The following is an 18,991-nucleotide window of genomic DNA, read 5'->3' as shown; positions in this document are numbered from 1 at the left end:
CGGGGAATCCCCAAGCTTAGATGCTTGAGACTTCTTGAAATATTATCTTGGGGTGCCTTGGGCATCCCCAAGCTTGAGCTTTTGTGTCTCCTTAATTCCTTTCATATCACGGTCTCCCTAAATCTCAAAAGCTTCATCCACACAAAACTCAACAGGGACTCGTGAGATAAGTTAGTATAAACCATTGCAAAAACCTTATCATACTCTACTGTAGAAAATCACTAAAAATTATTATTCAACATTGCATACTAAATTCCTCTACATATTTAATAGTCCTATCCTCAAATAGAATCATTAAAGAAGCAAACATATGCAAACATAACAGCAATCTGCCTAAACAGGATAGTCTGTAAAGAATGCAGCAACATCCATACTTCCCTAGCTCCAAAAATTATGAAAGAAAATTACCACTGTAGTAAATTTATCAGAGCTTAATATGCAAAAGGTTTCAACATTTTATCACATTCTGACTTTTCTAGGGAATTATTGCAACAGCGGTAAACTTTCTATTTTCAAACAGCAACATGCCGACTTCTAAAATAGGCATAGTAAAGGCTATCAATGCCATTTTTATTGAAATAAAAGATGCAAAAAATTGTTCTAAATAACAGCAAGCAAATCCTGGCAAAATAAATTGATGCTCCAAGCAAAACAACATTGCAATCATCATTAGTATCATGGATATTCAAAGAATTCGTACTAACAACATTGCAATCATGCACATCATTCAAAGATTTAGTGCCAAACATTTTATAGACTTCTTCCTCTAGCACTTGAGCACAATTTTCCTTTCCATCATACTCACGAAAAATATTTTGTAGTTTTCTTTTATAAACTAAACTAGTGCTAAAACAAGAAACTAAAAGACTCGATTGCAAGATCTAAAGATATACCTTCAAGCACTCACCTCCCTGGCAACGGCGCCAGAAAAGAGCTTGATGTCTACTACACAACCTTCTTCTTGTAGACGTTGTTGGGCCTCCAAGTGCAGAGGTTTGTAGGATAGTAGCAAATTTCCCTCAAGTGGATTACCTAAGGTTTATCAATTCGTAGGAGGCGTAGGATGAAGATGGTCTCTCTCAACTAACCCTGCAACCAAATAATAAGGAGTCTCTTGTGTCCCCAACACACCCAATACAATGGTAAATTGTATAGGTGCACTAGTTCGGCGAAGAGATGGTGATACAAGTGGTATATGGATAATAGATAATGGTTTTTGTAATCTGAAAATATAAAAACAGCAAGGTAACTAATGATAAAAGTGAGCATAAAAGGTATTGCAATGCGTGGAAATAAGGCATAGGGTTCATACTTTCACTAGTGTAAGTTCCCTCAACAATAATAACATAATTGGATCACATAACTATCCCTCAACATGCAACAAAGAGTCACTCCAAAATCACTAATAGCGGAGAACGAACGAAGTGATTATGGTAGGGTACAAGGTTGAAAAAAGCGGTAGGCGTAAGCGAGGCGGTTGGCCTTCACCTAGTGCCTAGGCGGTGCCTAAGCGCCCTAGGCGCGGCCTAGGCGGTAATATATTTTTTGCTCATAGTGTATTTGTGATTATTATATGGGTGTTGATATTAGTTTAGGGCATACAAATAAGTTAATTACCGTCTACTGCCATTGGAATATAACCCGTTTGGCATATCAGTGCAGTATGTGGCATGATTTCTTTCTTGGGTAGGCAATTCCATGCTTGCGCCACCTAGACCTCCATTTATTCCCTAGGCGAGGCGTTTGGCTATTGCCTAGCGCCTAGGCGTACCTAAATGCCTCCTAGGCACTGCCTTTTCCAACAGAGGTAGGGTATGAAACCACCTCAAAGTTATTCTTTCCAATCAATCCGTTGGGCTATTCCTATAAGTGTCACAAACAGCCCTAGAGTTCGTACTAGAATAACACCTTAAGACACAAATCAACCAAAACCCTAATGTCACCTAGATACTCCAATGTCACATCAAGTATCTGTGGGTACGATTATACGATATGCATCACACAATCTCATATTATCTATTCAACCAACACATAGAACCTCAAAAAGTGCCGCAAAGTTTCTACCTGAGAATCACGACGAAAACGTGTGCCAACCCCTATGCATCGGTTCATGGGCGGAACCCCCAAGTTGATCACCAAAACATACACCAAGTGGATCAATAGAATACCCCATTGTCACCACGGGTATCCCATGCAAGACATACATCAAGTGTTCTCAAATCCTTAAAGACTCAATCCTATAAAATAACTTCAAAGGGAAAACTCAATCCATTACAAGAGAGTAGAGGGGGGAAGAAACATCATAGGATCCAAATATAATAGCAAAGCTCGTGATACATCAAGATCGTATCACCTCAAGAACACGAGAGAGAGAGAGAGAGAGATCAAACACATAGCTACTGGTACATACCCTCAGCCCCGAGGGAGAACTACTCCCTCCTCGTCATGGAGAGCACTGGTATGATGAAGATGGTCACCAGAGAGGGATTGCCCCTCCGGTAGGGTACCGGAACGGGTCTAGATTTGTTTTTGGTGGCTACGGAGGCTTCTGGTGGTGGAACTCCCGATCTATTGTTCTCTCCGGTAGTTTTAGGGTATATGGAGATATATAGGTGGAAGAAGTACATCAGGGGGGGGGGCACGAGGGGCCCACGAGGGTGGAGGGTGCGCCCAGAGGGGGTGGGCGCGCCCCCCTACCTCATGGCCTCCTCAAAGCTTCCTTGACGTAGACTCCAAGTCTCCCGGGATGCTTTCCTTCCAAAAATGAGTTCCGTGAAGTTTCAGGTCAATTGGACTCCGTTTGATTTTCCTTTTCTTCGAAACCCTAAAATAGGCAAAAAAACAGAAACTGGCACTGGGCTCTGGGTTAATAGGTTAGTCCCAAAAATAATATATAAGTGTATAATAAAGCCCATAATCATCCAAAACAGATAATACAATAGCATGGAACAATCAAAAATTATAGATACGTTGGAGACGTATCGCCCCTCCCTATCGATGTTGGCCAAGTGCAGCCGGTGGCACCATTTGCCTTTGGACAGTGGCAGCTTGTCCACCATCTTCCCAGAGCCGAGGATCCATATGAAGAACACGACGTTGCACACCTGGATGGCACGGGACATGCTAACCCACAAGTATAGGGGATCGCAACAGTTTTCGAGGGTAAAGTATTCAACCCAAATTTATTGATTCGACACAAGGGGAGCCAAAGAATACTCTCAAGTATTAGCAGCTGAGTTGTCAATTCAACCACACCTGGAAACTTAATATCTGCAGCAAAGTATTTAGTAGCAAAGTAATATGATAGTAGTGATAACGGTAACAAAACGTAACGGTAGTAAAAGCAATGTTTTTAGTATTTTATAGTGATGATAGCAATAGCAACGGGAAAGTAAATAAACGAAGAACAATATATGGAAAGCTCGTAGGCAATGGATCGGTGATGGAGAATTATGTCGGATGAGGTTTGCCATGTAACAGTCATAACCTAGGGTGACACAGAACTAGATCCAGTTCATTGATATAATGTAGGCATGTATTCCGAATATAGTCATACGTGCTTATGGAAAAGAACTTGCATGACATCTTTTGTCCTACCCTCCCATGGTAGCGGGGTCCTTACGGAAACTAAGGGATATTGAGGCCTCCTTTTAATAGAGAACCGGAACAAAGCATTAACACATAGTGAATACATGAACTCCTCAAACTACGGTCATCACCGGTAAGTATCCCGATTATTGTCACTTCGGGGTTAACGGGTCATAACACATAATAGGTGACTATAGACTTGCAAGATAGGATCAAGAACACTCATATATTGATGAAAACATAATAAGTTCAGATCTGAAATCATGGCACTCGGGCCCTAGTGACAAGCATTAAGCATAACAAAGTCATAGAAACATCAATCTCAGAACATAGTGGATACTAGGGATCAAACCCTAACAAAACTAACTCGATTACATGATAGATCCCATCCAACCCATCACCGTCCAGCAAGCCTATGATGGAATTACTCATGCACAACAGTGAGCATCATGAAATTGGTGATGGAGGATGGTTGATGATGACGATGGCGACGGATTCCCCTCTCCGGAGCCCCAAATGGACTCTAGATCAGCCCTCCAGAGAGGTTTTAGGCCTTGGCGGCGGCTCCGTATCGTAAAACGTGATGATTTCTTCTCTCTGATTTTTTTCTCCCCGAAACTCAATATATGGAGGTGGAGTTGGAGTCGTAGAGGCAACAGGGGGCCCACGAGGTAGGGGCGCGCCCTAGGGGGGCAGGCGCGCCCCCACCCGCGTGGAGAGGTGGTGGGCCCCCTGGCCTTCATCTTTTGCAGGTATTTTTCTCATTTTCTGAAAAGTGTCTCTGTGAAGTTTCAGGTCATTCCGAGAATGTTTGCTCCTACACATAAATAACACCATGGTAATTCTGCTGAAAACAACGTCAGTCCGGGTTAGTTCCATTCAAATCATGCAAGTTAGAGTCCGAAACAAGGGAAAAAGTGTTTGGATAAGTAGATACGTTGGAGACGTATCAACTCCCCCAAGTTTAAACCTTTGCTTGTCCTCAAGCAATTCAGTTGATAAACTGAAAGTGATAAAGAAAAACTTTTACAAACTCTGTTTGCTCTTGTTGTTGTAAATATGTAAAGCCAACATTCAAGTTTTCAGCAAAGATTATAACTAACCACATTTGCAATAACGCATAGGTCTCAAGTTTACTCATATCAATAGCATAATCAACTAGCGAGCCATAATAATAAATCTCGGATGGCAACACTTTCTCAAAACAATCATAATATGATATAACAAGGTGGTATCTCGCTAGCCCTTTCTGAGACCGCAAAACATAAATGCAGAGAACCTTTAAAGACCAAGGACTGACTAAACATTGTAATTCATGGTAAAAGAGATCCAGTCAAGTCATACTCAATGTAAACTAACAGTAATGAATGCAAATGACAGCGGTGCTCTCTAACTAGTGTTTTTTAATAAGAGGATGATGACTTGGCATAAAAGTAAATAGACAGGCCCTTCGCAAAGGGAAGCAGGGATTTGTAGAGGTGCCAGAGCTCGGTTTTGAAACAGAGGTGAATAATATTTTGAGCGGTATACTTTCATTGTCAACATAACTACCGAGAGATGGCGATATCTTCCATGCTACACACATTATAGGCGGTTCCCAAACAGAATGGTAAATTTTATACTCCCCCTTCCACCAACAAGCATCAATCCATGGCTTGCTCGAAACAATGAGTGCCTCCAACTAACAAGAGTCCCAGGGGGAGTTTTGTTTGCAACTATTTTGATTTAGTTTGCATAAAGCATGGGACTGGGCATCCCGGTGACCAGCCATTTATCTCGTGAGTGAGGAGCGGAGTCCACTCCTCTTGAGAATAACCCGCCTAACATGGAAGATACGGACAGCCCTAGTTGATACATGAGCTATTCGAGCATACAAAATGGGATATTTATTTGAAGGTTTAGAGTTTGGCACATACAAATTTACTTGGAACGGTAGGTAGATACCGTATATAGGTAGGTATAGTGGACTCATGTGGAATAACTTTGGGGTTTCAGGGATTGGATGCACAAGCAGTATTCCCGCTTAGTACAGGTGAAGGCTAGCAAAAGACTGGGAAGCGACCAGCTAGAGAGCGACAACAGTCATGAACATGCATTAAAATTAATCAACACCGAATGCAAGCATGAGTAGGATATAATTGTTGGAAATATGCCCTAGAGGCAATAATAAAATGGTTATTATTGTATTTCCTTGTTCATGATAATTTTCTATTGTTCATGCTATAATTGTATTAACCGGAAACCGTAATACATGTGTGAATACATAGACCACAACATGTCCCTAGTAAGCCTCTAGTTGACTAGCTCGTTGATCAATAGATGGTCATGGTTTCCCGACCATGGACATTGGATGTCATTGATAACGGGATCACATCATTAGTAGAATGATGTGATGGACAAGACCCAATCTTAAGCGTAGCACAAGATCGTGTAGTTCGTTTGCTAAAGCTTTTCTAATGTCAGGTATCATTTCCTTAGGCCATGAGATTGTGCAACTCCCGAATACCGTAGGAATGCTTTGGGTGCACCAAACGTCACAACGTAACTAGGTGGCTATAAAGGTGCACTACAGGTATCTCCAAAAGTGTCTGTTCGGTTGGCACGAATCGAGACTGGGATTTTTCACTCCGTATGATGGAGAGGTATCTCTGGGCCCACTCGGTAATGCATCATCATAATGAGCTCATTGTGACTGAGTAGTTGGTCACGGGATCATGCATTACGGAACGAGTAAAGTGACTTGCTAGTAACGAGATTGAACGAGGTATTGGGATGCCGACGATCGAATCTCGGGCAAGTAACGTACCGATTGACAAAGGGAATTGTATACGAGATTGCTTGAATCCTCGACATCGTGGTTCATTCGATGAGATCATCGTGGAACATGTGGGAGCCAACATGGGTATACAGATCCCGCTGTTGGTTATTGGCCGGAGAGTTGTCTCGGTCATGTCTGCATGATTCCCGAACCCGTAGGGTCTACACACTTAAGGTCCGATGACGCTAGGGTTATAGGGAAAGTTTGTACGTGGTTACCGAATGTTGTTCGGAGTCCCAGATGAGATCCCGGACGTCACAAGGAGTTTCAGAATTGTCTGGAGGTAAATAATAATATATAGGAAGTGAGGTTTTGACCACCGGAAGTGTTTCGGGTGTCACCGGTAATGTACTGGGACCACAGGAGGGTTTCGGGGGTCCACCGGGAGGGGCCACCAGCCCCGAAGGCTTGCATGGGCCAAGAGTGGGAAGGGACCAGCCCCTGAGTAGGCTGGTGCGCCTCCCACTAGGGCCCAAGGCGCAGCTAGGAGGAGAAGGGGGAAACCCTAGGTGCAGATGGGCCTAAGGCCCACCCTAAGGCGTGCCCCTCCCCCTCTTGGCCGCCCCCTCCATCCCATCTAGGGCTGCCGCCCCCTAGGGGTGGGAACCCTAGAGGGGGCGCACCCTCCTCCCCTCCTCCTATAAATAGTGGGGGTTTTCGGGCTACCCAAGACACGAGTCTCTCTCCCTCTTGGCGCAGCCCTACCCCTCTCCCTCCTCGTCTCTTGCAGTGCTTGGCAAAGCCCTACTGGCATGCCACGCTCCTCCACCATCACCATGCCGTCGTGCTGCTGCTGGACGGAGTCTTCCCCAACCTCTCCCTCTCTCCTTTCTGGATCAAGGCGCTGGAGACGTCACCGGGTTGTACGTGTGTTGAACGCGGAGGCGCCGTTGTTTGACGCTTAGATGGGAATCCACCGCAACCTGAATCGCTACGTGTACGACTCCACCAACCGCGTTCTTGTAACGCTTCCGCTTAGTGATCTTCAAGGGTATGAAGATGCACTCCCTCTCTCTCGTTGCTAGTATCTCCTAGATTGATCTTGGTGACACGTAGGAAAATTTTGAATTATTGCTACGTTCCCCAACAGTGGCATCATGAGCTAGGTCTATGCGTAGATTCTATGCACGAGTAGAACACAAAGAAGTTGTGGGCGATGATTTGTTCAATTTTCTTACCGTTACTAGCCTTATCTTGATCCGGCAGCATTGTGGGATGAAGCGGCCCGGACCGACCTTACACGTACGCTTATGTGAGACTGGTTCCACCGACTGACATGCACTTGATGCATAAGGTGGCTGGCGGGTGTCTGTCTCTCCCACTTTAGTTGGATCGGATTCGATGAAAAGGGTCCTTATGAAGGGTAAATAGCAATTGGCATATCACCGTTGTGGTTTTGCGTAGGTAAGAAACATTCTTGCTAGAAACCCATAGCAGCCACGTAAAACATGCAACAACAATTAGAGGACGTCTAACTTGTTTTTGCAGGGTTTGCTATGTGATGTGATATGGCCAAAAGGATGTCATGAATGATATATGTGATGTATGAGATTGATCATGTTCTTGTAATAGGAATCACGACTTGCATGTCGATGAGTATGACAACTGGCAGGAGCCATAGGAGTTGTCTTAATTTATTTATGACCCGCGTGTCAATGAAAACGCCATGTAATTACTTTACTTTATTGCTAACCGTTAGCCATAGTAGTAGAAGTAATAGTTGGCGAGGCAATTTCATGAAGACACGATGGTGGAGATCATGGTGTCATGCCGGTGACGATGGTGTTCATGTCGCGCCTCGAAGATGGAGATCAAAGGCGCAAGATGATATTGGCCATATCATGTCACTTTATGATTTGCATGTGATGTTTGTCATGTTTTTACATCTTATTTGCTTAGAATGATGGTAGCATCAATAAGATGATCCCTCATTAAAATTTCAAGAATTGTGTTCCCCCTAACTGTGCACCGTTGCTAAGGTCCGTTGTTCTGAAGCACCACATGATGATCGGGTGTGATAGGTTCTAACGTTCACATACAACGGGTGTAAGCCAGATTTACACACACAATACACTTAGGTTAACTTGACGAGCCTAGCATGTACAAACATGGCCTCGAAATACGGAAGACTGAAAGGTCGAACATGAGCCGTATAGTGGATACGATCAACATGAAGATGTTCACCGATGATGACTAGTCCGTCTCACGTGATGATTAGACACGGCCTAGTTGACTCGGATCATGTATCACTTAGATGACTAGAGGAATGTCTATCTGAGTGGGAGTTCATTAAATAATTTGATTAGATGAACTTAATTATCATGAACATAGTCAAAAGGTCTTTGCAAATTATGTCGTAGCTCATGCTTTGGTTCTATTGTTTTAGATATTGTTTGAGAGTTGACAGTAGCAATTATGCGGACTGGGTCCGTGAACTGAGGATTTTCCTCATTGCTACACAGAAGGTTTATGTCCTTAATGCACCGCTTAGTGTGTTGAACCTCGAGCATCGTTTGTAGATGTTGGGAAACATCTGACATACACGTTTTGATGAATACGTGATAGTTCAGTGCATAATGCTAACGATTTAGAATTATGGCACCAAAGACGTTTTTGAAACGTCGCAAAACATATGGGATGTTCCAAAGACTGAAATTGGGATTTCAGACTAGTGCCCACGTCAAGAGGTATGAGACGTCTGACAAGTTTCTTAAGCCTGCAAACTAAGGGAGAAAAGCTCAATCGTTGAGCATGTGCTCAGATTGTCTGAGTACTACAATCGCTTGAATCGAGTGGGAGTTAATCTTCCAGATGAGATAGTGATGGTTCTCCATAGTCACTGCCACCAAGCTATTGGAGCTTCGTAATGAACTATAACATATCAGGGATAGACATGATGATCCTTGAGCAACTCGCGATGTTTGACACCGCGAAAGTAGAAATCAAGTAGGAGCATCAATTGTTGATGGTTAAACCACTAGTTTGAAGAAGGGCAAGGGAAAGAAGGGATACTTCATGAAACGGCAAATCAGTTGCTGCTCTAGTGAAGAAACCCAAGGTTGAACCAAAACCCGAGACTAAGTGCTTCTGTAATGAGGGGAACGATCACTGAAGCAGAACTACCCTAGATACTTGGTAGATGAGAAGGCTGGCAAGGTCAACAGAAGTATTTTGAATATATGTTATATTATTGTGTAATTTACTAGTACTCCTAGTAGCACCAGGGTAATAAATACCGGTTCGGTTGCTAAGTGTTAGTAACTCGAAATAAAAGGTTGCGGAGACTAGCTAAAGGTGAGATGACGATATGTGTTGGAAGTGTTTCCAAGGTTGATGTGATCAAACATCGCACGCTCCCTCTACCATCGGGATTGGTGTTAAACCAAAATAATTGTTAATTGGTGTTTGCCTTGAGCATAGACATGATTGGATTGTGTTTATCGCATATGGTTTTTCATTTAAGGAGAATAATTGTTGCTCTGTTTATTTGAATAATACCTTCAGTGGTCTTGCACCTAAAATGAATGGTTTATTGAATATCGATCATAGTGATACACATGTTCATGCCAAAAGATATAAGATAGTAATGATAGTACCACATACTTGTGGCACTACCATTTGAGTCATGTTGGTATAAAACGCATGAAGAAGCTCCATGTTGATGGATCTTTGGACTCACTCGTTTTTGAAAAGATTGAGACATGCGAACCATGTTTATTGGTAGATATGCATGAAGAAACTCCATACAGATGGATCGTTTGGACTCGCTTGATTTTGAATCACTTGAGACATGCAAATCATACCACATGGGCAATATGACTGAAAGACCTCATTTTTCAGTAAGATGGAACAAGAAAGAAACTTGTCGGAAGTAATACATTTTGATGTGTGCAGTCCAATGAGTGTTGAGGCACGCAGTGGATATCGTTATGTTCTTACTTCACAAGATGATTTGAGTAGATGCTGAGTATATTTACTTGATGAAACACAAGTCTGAATTATTGAAAGGTTTAAGTAATTTCAGAGTGAAGTTGAAGATCGCCGTGACAAGAGGATAAAATTTCTATGATATGATCATAGAGATGAATATCTGAGTTACGAGTTTGGCACACAATTAAGACCTTGTGGAAATTGTTTCACAACTAATACCGCCTGGAACACCATAGTGTGATGGTGTGTCCGAACATCATAACTGCACCCTATTGGATATGGTGCATACCATGATGTCTCTTATCGAATTACCACTATCGTTTATGGGTTAGGCATTAGAGACAACCGCATTCACTTTAAATAGCGCACCACGCAATTCCATTGAGACGACACCGTATGAACTATGATTTAGAAAAACCTAAGCTGTCGTTTCATAAAAGTTTGGGGCTGCGACGCTTATGTGAAAAAGTTTCGGGCTGATAAGCTCAAACCCAAAGAGGATAAATGCATCTTCATAAAATACCCAAAACAGTTGGGTATACCTCCTATTTCAGATCCATAAGCAAAAGTGACTGTTTCTAGAAACGGGTCCTTTCACGAGGAAAAGTTTCTCTCGAAAGAATTGAGTGGGAGGGTGATGGAGACTTGATGAGGTTATTGAACCGTCACTTCAACTAGTTTGTAGTAGGGCACAGGAAGTTGTTCCTGTGGCACCTACACCAATTGAAGTGGAAGCTTATGATAGTGATCATGAAACTTCGGATCAAGTCACTACCAAACCTCATAGGTCGACAAGGATGCGTACTACTTCAGAGAGGTACGTAATCCTGTCTTGGAAGTCATGTTGCTAGACAACAATGAACCTACGAGCTATGGAGAAGCGATGGTGGGCCCAGATTCCGACAAATGGCACGAGGCCATAAAATCCGAGAGAGGATCCATGTATAAAACAAAGTATAGACTTTGAAAGAACTACTTGATGGTCGTAAGGTTGTTGGGTGCAGATGAATTTTAAAAGGAAGATGAACAATGATTGTCGGTGTCAAAACCGGCGGATCTCAGGTAGGGGGTCCCGAACTGTGCGTCTAAGGCAGATGGTAACAGGAGGTAGGGGACACAATGTTTTACCCAGGTTCGGGCCCTCTTGATGGAGGTAAAACCCTACGTCCTGCTTGATTATTCTTGATAATATGAGTAGTACAAGAGTTGATCTACCACGAGATCGGAGAGGCTAAACCCTAGAAGCTAGCCTATGGTATGATTGTATGTTGTCCTACGGACTAAAACCCTCCGGATTATATAGACACCGGAGGGGGCTAGGGTTACACAAGGTCGGTTACAAAGGAGGATATATACATATCCGTATTGCCTAGCTTGCCTTCCACGCCAAGGAGAGTCCCATCCGGACACGAGACAAAGTCTTCGATCTTGTATCTTCATAGTCCAACAGTCCGGCCAGAGGATATGGTCCGGCTGTCTGGAGACCCCCTAATCTAGGACTCCCTCGGTAGCCCCTGAACCAGGCTTCAATGACGATGAGTCCGGCGCACAGTGTTGTCTTCGGCATTGCAAGGCGGGTTCCTAGTGTCGTTGTGACTTACTGTATCCACTTCGAAGTTCTCATCCAGCTTGATGCTGAAGCGCCTATCATCAACTAGAAAATTTTTGTCGCACAGGCCGCACTGGTGTTCGCAGTATTCACACATAATGAAACCGTGTTTGTCATCAGACGGCATTCCTATGTTCATAGGTGAAACATTAAACACTTATTAGTTCTATTAATTCAACTAATTCAACTAGTTTTATTAATTCAACTAATTCAACTAATTCAACTAAGCACTTACTAAAAATATACCGAAATAAAGTAGCTCAACTAATTCAACTAATTCAACTAACTAGTTCAACTAATTAATTCAACTAATTCAACTAAACTAGTTCTATTAATTTTCTTACTAAAAATAAAGTAGCTAGTTCTATATAGTAAATTTTTAATTAGATGATCAAATCTCATATAACTAAATTAAATATATATCTAACATATAAACATTAAACACTTACTAGTAATATTTTAATTAGATCATCAAATCTCAGATACCTAAATTTACTTACTAAAAATAAACTAGTTCTATTAATTCAACTAAGAATTTACTAAAAATAAACTAGTTCTATTAATTTCTTACTAAAATATATAAAGTAGCTATATATAGTAATATTTTAATTAGATCATCAATCAAATCTCATATACCTAATTTTTTTACTAAAAATAAACTAGTTCTAATTCAACTAGCTAGTTCAACTAAGCATTTACTAAAAATAAACTAGTTGTATTAATTCATCTAGTTCAAATAATCTCGTATACCTAATTAATATCAAGCTAATTCATCTAACAATTGATATTAATATTTAACTTTTCTATCTAATTCATCTAACATTAACATTCTAACATTCTTATCTAGGTAATTCATCTAATTCAATCATCTGATTAACAATTTAACATGCATTAATATGAAAAACAGAAAACAGAAAATAAGTAAAAAAAGTGTGTGTGTGTGTGTGTGTGTGTGTGCGTGTGTGTGTACGTGTTTGTGTGTGTGTGTGTGTGTGTGTGCGAGGGCGGCGCATACGGGCGGCGGGGGCGAGAGAGCAACGACGGGGACGACGGGGAGCGGCGGGGCGGCGAGGGCGACGGCAAGCGGCGGGGGCGGCGCGAGACAGCGACGGCGAGCGGTGGGGGCGACAAGGGCAACGGCGCGCGCGGGGCGGGAGAGAGGTTGGAGATGCGAGATGAAACTGAATTTTTCGTAAGTGCTATATATATAGGAGGGGCCTTTAGTACCGGTTGGAGCCACCAACCGGTACTAAAGGCCAATTTTGGCCAAGTCAAGCGGCGGGAAGCGGCCCCCTTTAGTACCGGTTCGTGGCTCCAACCGATACTAAAGGGTGGCCTTTACTATTGGTTGGAGCCACGAACCGGTACTAAAGGGGTGCACTGCGGTGCTCAAAGTTTAGTCCCACCTCGCCGGACGAAGGGCAGCCGCACTGGTTTATAAACCCAGCCGCGGCTGCTATATCGAACTCCTCTGTAAACCAAGCATCTGGGCCTAACTATGGCGTGCTGTCCTGTGAGCCTGCTGGGCCTTGTGGGCCTGAATTTACATGCCCAAGGCCTAGCAGGCCCACTGGACAGCGCCCCAACAATTTTTAATATAGTTGTTTCTACTTTGTTTATTTTTTCTATTTATTTCTGAGTAATTTTTTATATTTTTTTCTCTTTTATTTATTTATTTTCTTCTATTTATTTCTGAGTAGTTTTTTATCTAGTTTTTTTCTTTTCTGCTTTATTTATTTTCTCCTATTTGTTTCTGAGTAGTTTTTTATATAGTGTTTTTCTTTTCTGCTTTATTTATTTTCTTCTATTTATTTCTGAGTAGTTTTTTATATAGCTCATTTTGTAGTGATTTTCAATGTCACGGTCATTTAGCTCTCTAAACAAATTGATAAATGACTGAAAAAAGAGCAAATGATGTTAGAAAGGGTTGAAAATTGATGACGTCACTTTGAATGCTGCATACTGAACGCAAAAAAGTGTGGAGTCCAAATAAGTTTCAAAAATGAAGTGCCCTTGTAACAGATGAGTTCTCGTCCGAAACCTGATACTCCGAAAGAGATTGTCCGGTTTGTACACGAAGTGCGTCCAGTTTTTGCCGTAACCCTCTCTACTCTTTTGCACATACTATGTGGGTGAAATGATGATACCATGCCAAGTTTCAACATTTTCAGAGTTCATTTTGTAGTGATTTTCAATTTCACGGTCATTTAGCTCTCTAAAGAAATCGGTAATTGACTGAAAAAGAGCAAATGATGTCAGCAGAGAGTGAGGGGCGGCTTGCGGGGGAGGACCGGCGCGGGGGGATTGAGGGGGAGACCGAGTGAGTGGAGAGAGTGAGGGCGTAAACATGTAAAAATATACATAATAAATACATTGATTATCAATGATCTTTCTGTGTACAATCTGAATTGTTAACATGAGTCCTCAACGATTTAGAAACCGGTGAAGACTCATATTGCGACCACAAATTCTACACATAGAGTTCAATGAAGACCGAGTGAGTGGAGAGAGTGAGGCCGTAAACATGTCAGCAGAGAGTGGGGGGCGGCCGGCGGGGGAGGACCGGCACGGGGGATTGAGGGGGAGACCGAGTGAGTGGAGAGAGTGAGGGCGTAAACATGTAAAAATATACATCAAAAATACATTGATTATCAATAATCTTTCTGTGTACAATTTGAATTGTCAACATGAGTCCTCAACGGTTTAGAAACCGGTGAAGACTCATATTGCGACCACAAATTCTACACACAGAGTTCAATGAATACCAAGTGCTTGTGATAGTTTAAGAAGTAACATATTTAAGGTGGTAAAAATCTTGCTAGGGGAGCGAGGTGGGACTAAAAACAGCCTGCCACAACCTCTTTACTACCGGTTCATCCCACGAACCAGTACTAAAGGGGCTGGCCCGGCCCCAGCCTCTTTAGTACCGGTTCGTGGCATGAACCGGTACTAAAGGTTCACCCTTAACCGGTACTAAAGATCTCCTCCCGCCTAGCCGTTTGAACCGGCACTAATGGACACATTAGTGTCGGCTCCAATGCAAACCGGGACTAATGTGTCTTACATTTGACCATTTTTCTACTAGTGAAGGCTCAAGGCATGATCTTCCTGCGTGTTAGAATAACTAGTAGAATGCCCGTGCGTTGCCACGAGCATTTGAAATATTTGTTGAAGTTATATATAAATATAATACATGTTAAATTTCACAAGCATACAAAAAATAGCCAGTAACAATCGAGTAATAATTGAAAGCAATGATCCAACTAATAATCTGTAAGTACATAGGGAGCAATGATCCAACTAAGAATCTGTAATGAATTAATATCTACTTGATGGGCTTAAGATATTCTCAATATCAGAACTATTATGTTTAGGTTCATACACACAATATTTGAGCAAGTATAATAAAATTTCTTCCTCAACTCATAATCATCTTGCATAAGCATTATATATATAGTTAGCACGGATATTTCACATGGAAGGTCTAAAAATATGCAACGGAGAATACTCATCGTGCAAACTGGATGAATCAAATCTTTACTGTTCCACGAGAGCATAAAATCAAAAACAAAAGAGCCAGACACATCCATGCAGTTGAATATATTAGTATTATCTTGAATATAGTGATAACAAAATAAATGCTTGTACCTTGAATATTATGATAATGAGATATATAAATTTACCCGTCCAATCTCATTGGAATACCAGTCGAAAATATACGTTGCCATCTAGATATATCATAATTCCATCTGGATTGCACTATTTTGAGTGTGTTGTTGAATTCACTCCCAATTTTTTGTAATTTCACTAAATGTCTGAAAGTTTTAAACTCTGGCAATTGTGTTGTATGAAGAGTCCAAACTGTATACAAGGCGGAACTTCTGTGGATTGTGGTGTCCATTGAAAAGTCTTTGTGAGGGTCCTCGCCCTAGATCGGGTGGTTGTCTTCAATGCAGAGTTGCAAATTACAGGCGGCGACTTGACGCAAAGAATAGTTGTGCACCGTGTGGCGCGGCAGATCTGCACCATGCAGCATAACAAGGTGGCGAAACATGCCAGACGGTAGGACGTGCGTCGACGGTGGCTTCAATTAATCGACCTTCATGTCGGCCATCCCGATGCTGGCCAACAAGGTTGTGAGGCACAGTAGTTGGCTACCACGACCTTGAAGCTAACTGTAAAACACAATCAATTCGTCAGAATAACAAGATGAACAAATGCAGTCCTCATGAGAGGCAGTTTATCCTAATCCCAGGCACGGATCGACCTAACATGAAGAATCAAATAGTTGTTGGAATGGTCGTGAGTGCTCATCTAGACCCTATTTTTTCCATGAATGACCAAGTAGAGGTGAATTTTATCTAGAACGAAACAAATTTTGATAGTCACAACGTCACCTCTTCAAATAAAATTTTCTTTGGAGTTTCCTCCGAAGCTAGGGGCAACGCCCCCCCCCCCCCCCAAGTTGCTATACGTTTGTTACAAATGATAGATACGGGTTTATTGACACTCGACACACAATGGAGGGGGTGTGTTGTGTAGGTCAGATGTAGATGCTAGCAGAGTTGTAGATGTGCAGTTTTGAGTTTGTTCCTAAGTCACATAAATATACCCTGTCTTGGCTTCAAAATATTACTGAGTCACCGCTCAGAAGTAACAGTCAAACAATCCTTTTATCAACTGTATTTATAGTCGTTGGGACATCACTGCTGGAGTAACAGTACCTATGAGTAATCTTAACTCACATCTTTCCTTAGTTTAGTCAACATTATAATCACAATGTCATTCGGTTTTCATACATTCTACGGAGTACTTCTCTGCAAACTAAAATACAACCCTGTTGCGCAGATTGTCATGAATCCAAGCAGTCAACCCTTTAATGAAGTTTTCATGGGACGTATCCAAAGATCCACAAGAATGTACACCCTCCGTCCCAAAATAACGGTCTCAACTTTGTACTAGCCCTAGTACAAAGTTGTACTAAGCGTTGAGACACTTATTTTGAGATGGATGCAATTTTATGTCTCCCCATCATCTTGGAATGCCTTAGCCGATTAGGCAGTCAGCATGTGTCAGCTATTTTATGATGTTGTGCACACTATATCGAGCCCTTAGCCATTTCAACTGAATGAACTACTATTGTTTGATGCTGACCACTTCTCAGTTTTTGCGGTTGATTAGGCATTACAATCTATGTTTTCCTTCACTTACCTTGTTACTGAGCTTGACAAGAGTGTCAATGTGGGTGGTGGTCTGTATGTGTTTAAGATGTTTGGTACAATGTAGGTTCATATTGGTTCTCTTTTGCCAGCAATGACCTCTAAGTTTGCTCAATTGTATATTGCTGATTCTTTTCATCAGTCTCAATGTAGGTTGGATGTTTTTTTACAACAAATATCTGAAGATACATCCAAAAGATCTTAGACATAAACACAAACAAAATCAGCCACGAGCACAACCGATTATAAACATTCAACACCGTGAGGATTTGGTTTCCCAATAAAATACACAACATACTAGACTACTCGAACACGCCATACAACATCCATGCGTATACAGCTAGGACACCTAGCTAATCACCGGCCATACTAATCACAATTAGCTTAGTCCTAGTTGCATTAGGATACGATTATAGCCAACACACTAGCTAATTGTAGCAGAGAGTGATGTGAGCTCCCGTAGAGAAGATTGCGAACCCAACCAGAGGAATAACCGTGTCCCCAGCAATGACAACCGCCTTAGCCCACACACCCATGCATGCGAAGGTGGAAACTCTTGTGAAGACTAAACTATCACGAATGCATATCAAGGAGAGGAAGGAGAGAAGATTGAACAATAGACCAGTGAAGAGCGCCCCTCGGCAGCACTTGACAGCTGACGGTGGGAGATCCTCGAGAGTTTTTTTGGATCCCATCATCCGCATTACAAGTGTGGCACAGCACACCTGCACCGCGTAGCACGCAAAGGTGCGCAACATGCCAGACGGCGGGATGTGCGCCGACGGTGGATTCAAGTAGTCGACCTTCATGCCGGCCATCGCGATGCCGGCCAATAACGCTGTGAGGCACGGTAGCTAGCTACCCACGACCTCGAAGCTGCCTGGAAAACACAATCAATTCGTCAGAATAACAAGATGAACAAGTGCAGTCCTCATAAGAGGCAGTTTATCCTCATTCCAGACATGGATCCGCGTGACATCAAGAATCAAATAGTTGTTGGAATGGTCGTGAGTGCTCATCTAGACCCTATTTTCCCCATGAATGACCAAGTAGAGGTGAATTTTATAAGGAATGAAACAAATTTTGATAGTCACAACGTCAGCTCTCCAAATAAAATTTTCTTCAGAGTTTCCTCCAAAGCTGCCCCCCCCAAGTTGCTATACGTTCGTTACAAATGATAGATACGGGTTTATTGACATTCGACACACAATAGAGGGGTGATTCGTCTCCAACGTATCTATAATTTTTTATTGTTCCATGTTATATTATAGTCTGTTTTGGACATTATTGGGGTTTATTATACACTTTTATATTATTTTTGGGACTAACCTATTAACCGGAGGCCCAACCCAGAATTGTTGTTTTTTGCCTATTTTAGAGTTTCACAGAAAAAGAATATCAAACGGAGTCCAAACGGAATGAAACCTTCGGGAACTTGATTTTCAGAACGAACGTGATCGAGAGGACTTGGACCCTACGCCAAGACATCAACCAGGAGGCCACGAGGTAGGGGGCGCGCCTACCCCCCTAGGCGCGCCCTCCACCCTCGTGAGCCCCCTGTTGCTCCACTGACGTACTCCTTCCTCCTATATATACCTATGTACCCCCAAACTACCAGATATGGAGCCAAAACCCTAATTCCACCGCTGTAACTTTCTGTATCCATGAGATCCCATCTTGGGGCCTTTTCCGGAGCTCGGCCGGAGAGGGCATCGATCATGGAGGGCTTCTACATCAACACCATAGCCCATCCGATGAAGTGTGAGTAGTTTACCTCAGACCTTCGGGTCCATAGTTATTAGCTAGATGGCTTATTCTCTCTTTTTG

Source organism: Triticum aestivum, chromosome 5A (assembly GCF_018294505.1).
Source record: "Triticum aestivum cultivar Chinese Spring chromosome 5A, IWGSC CS RefSeq v2.1, whole genome shotgun sequence".
Classification (NCBI taxonomy): Eukaryota; Viridiplantae; Streptophyta; class Magnoliopsida; order Poales; family Poaceae; genus Triticum; species Triticum aestivum.
This window is presented reverse-complemented; position numbering follows the sequence as displayed.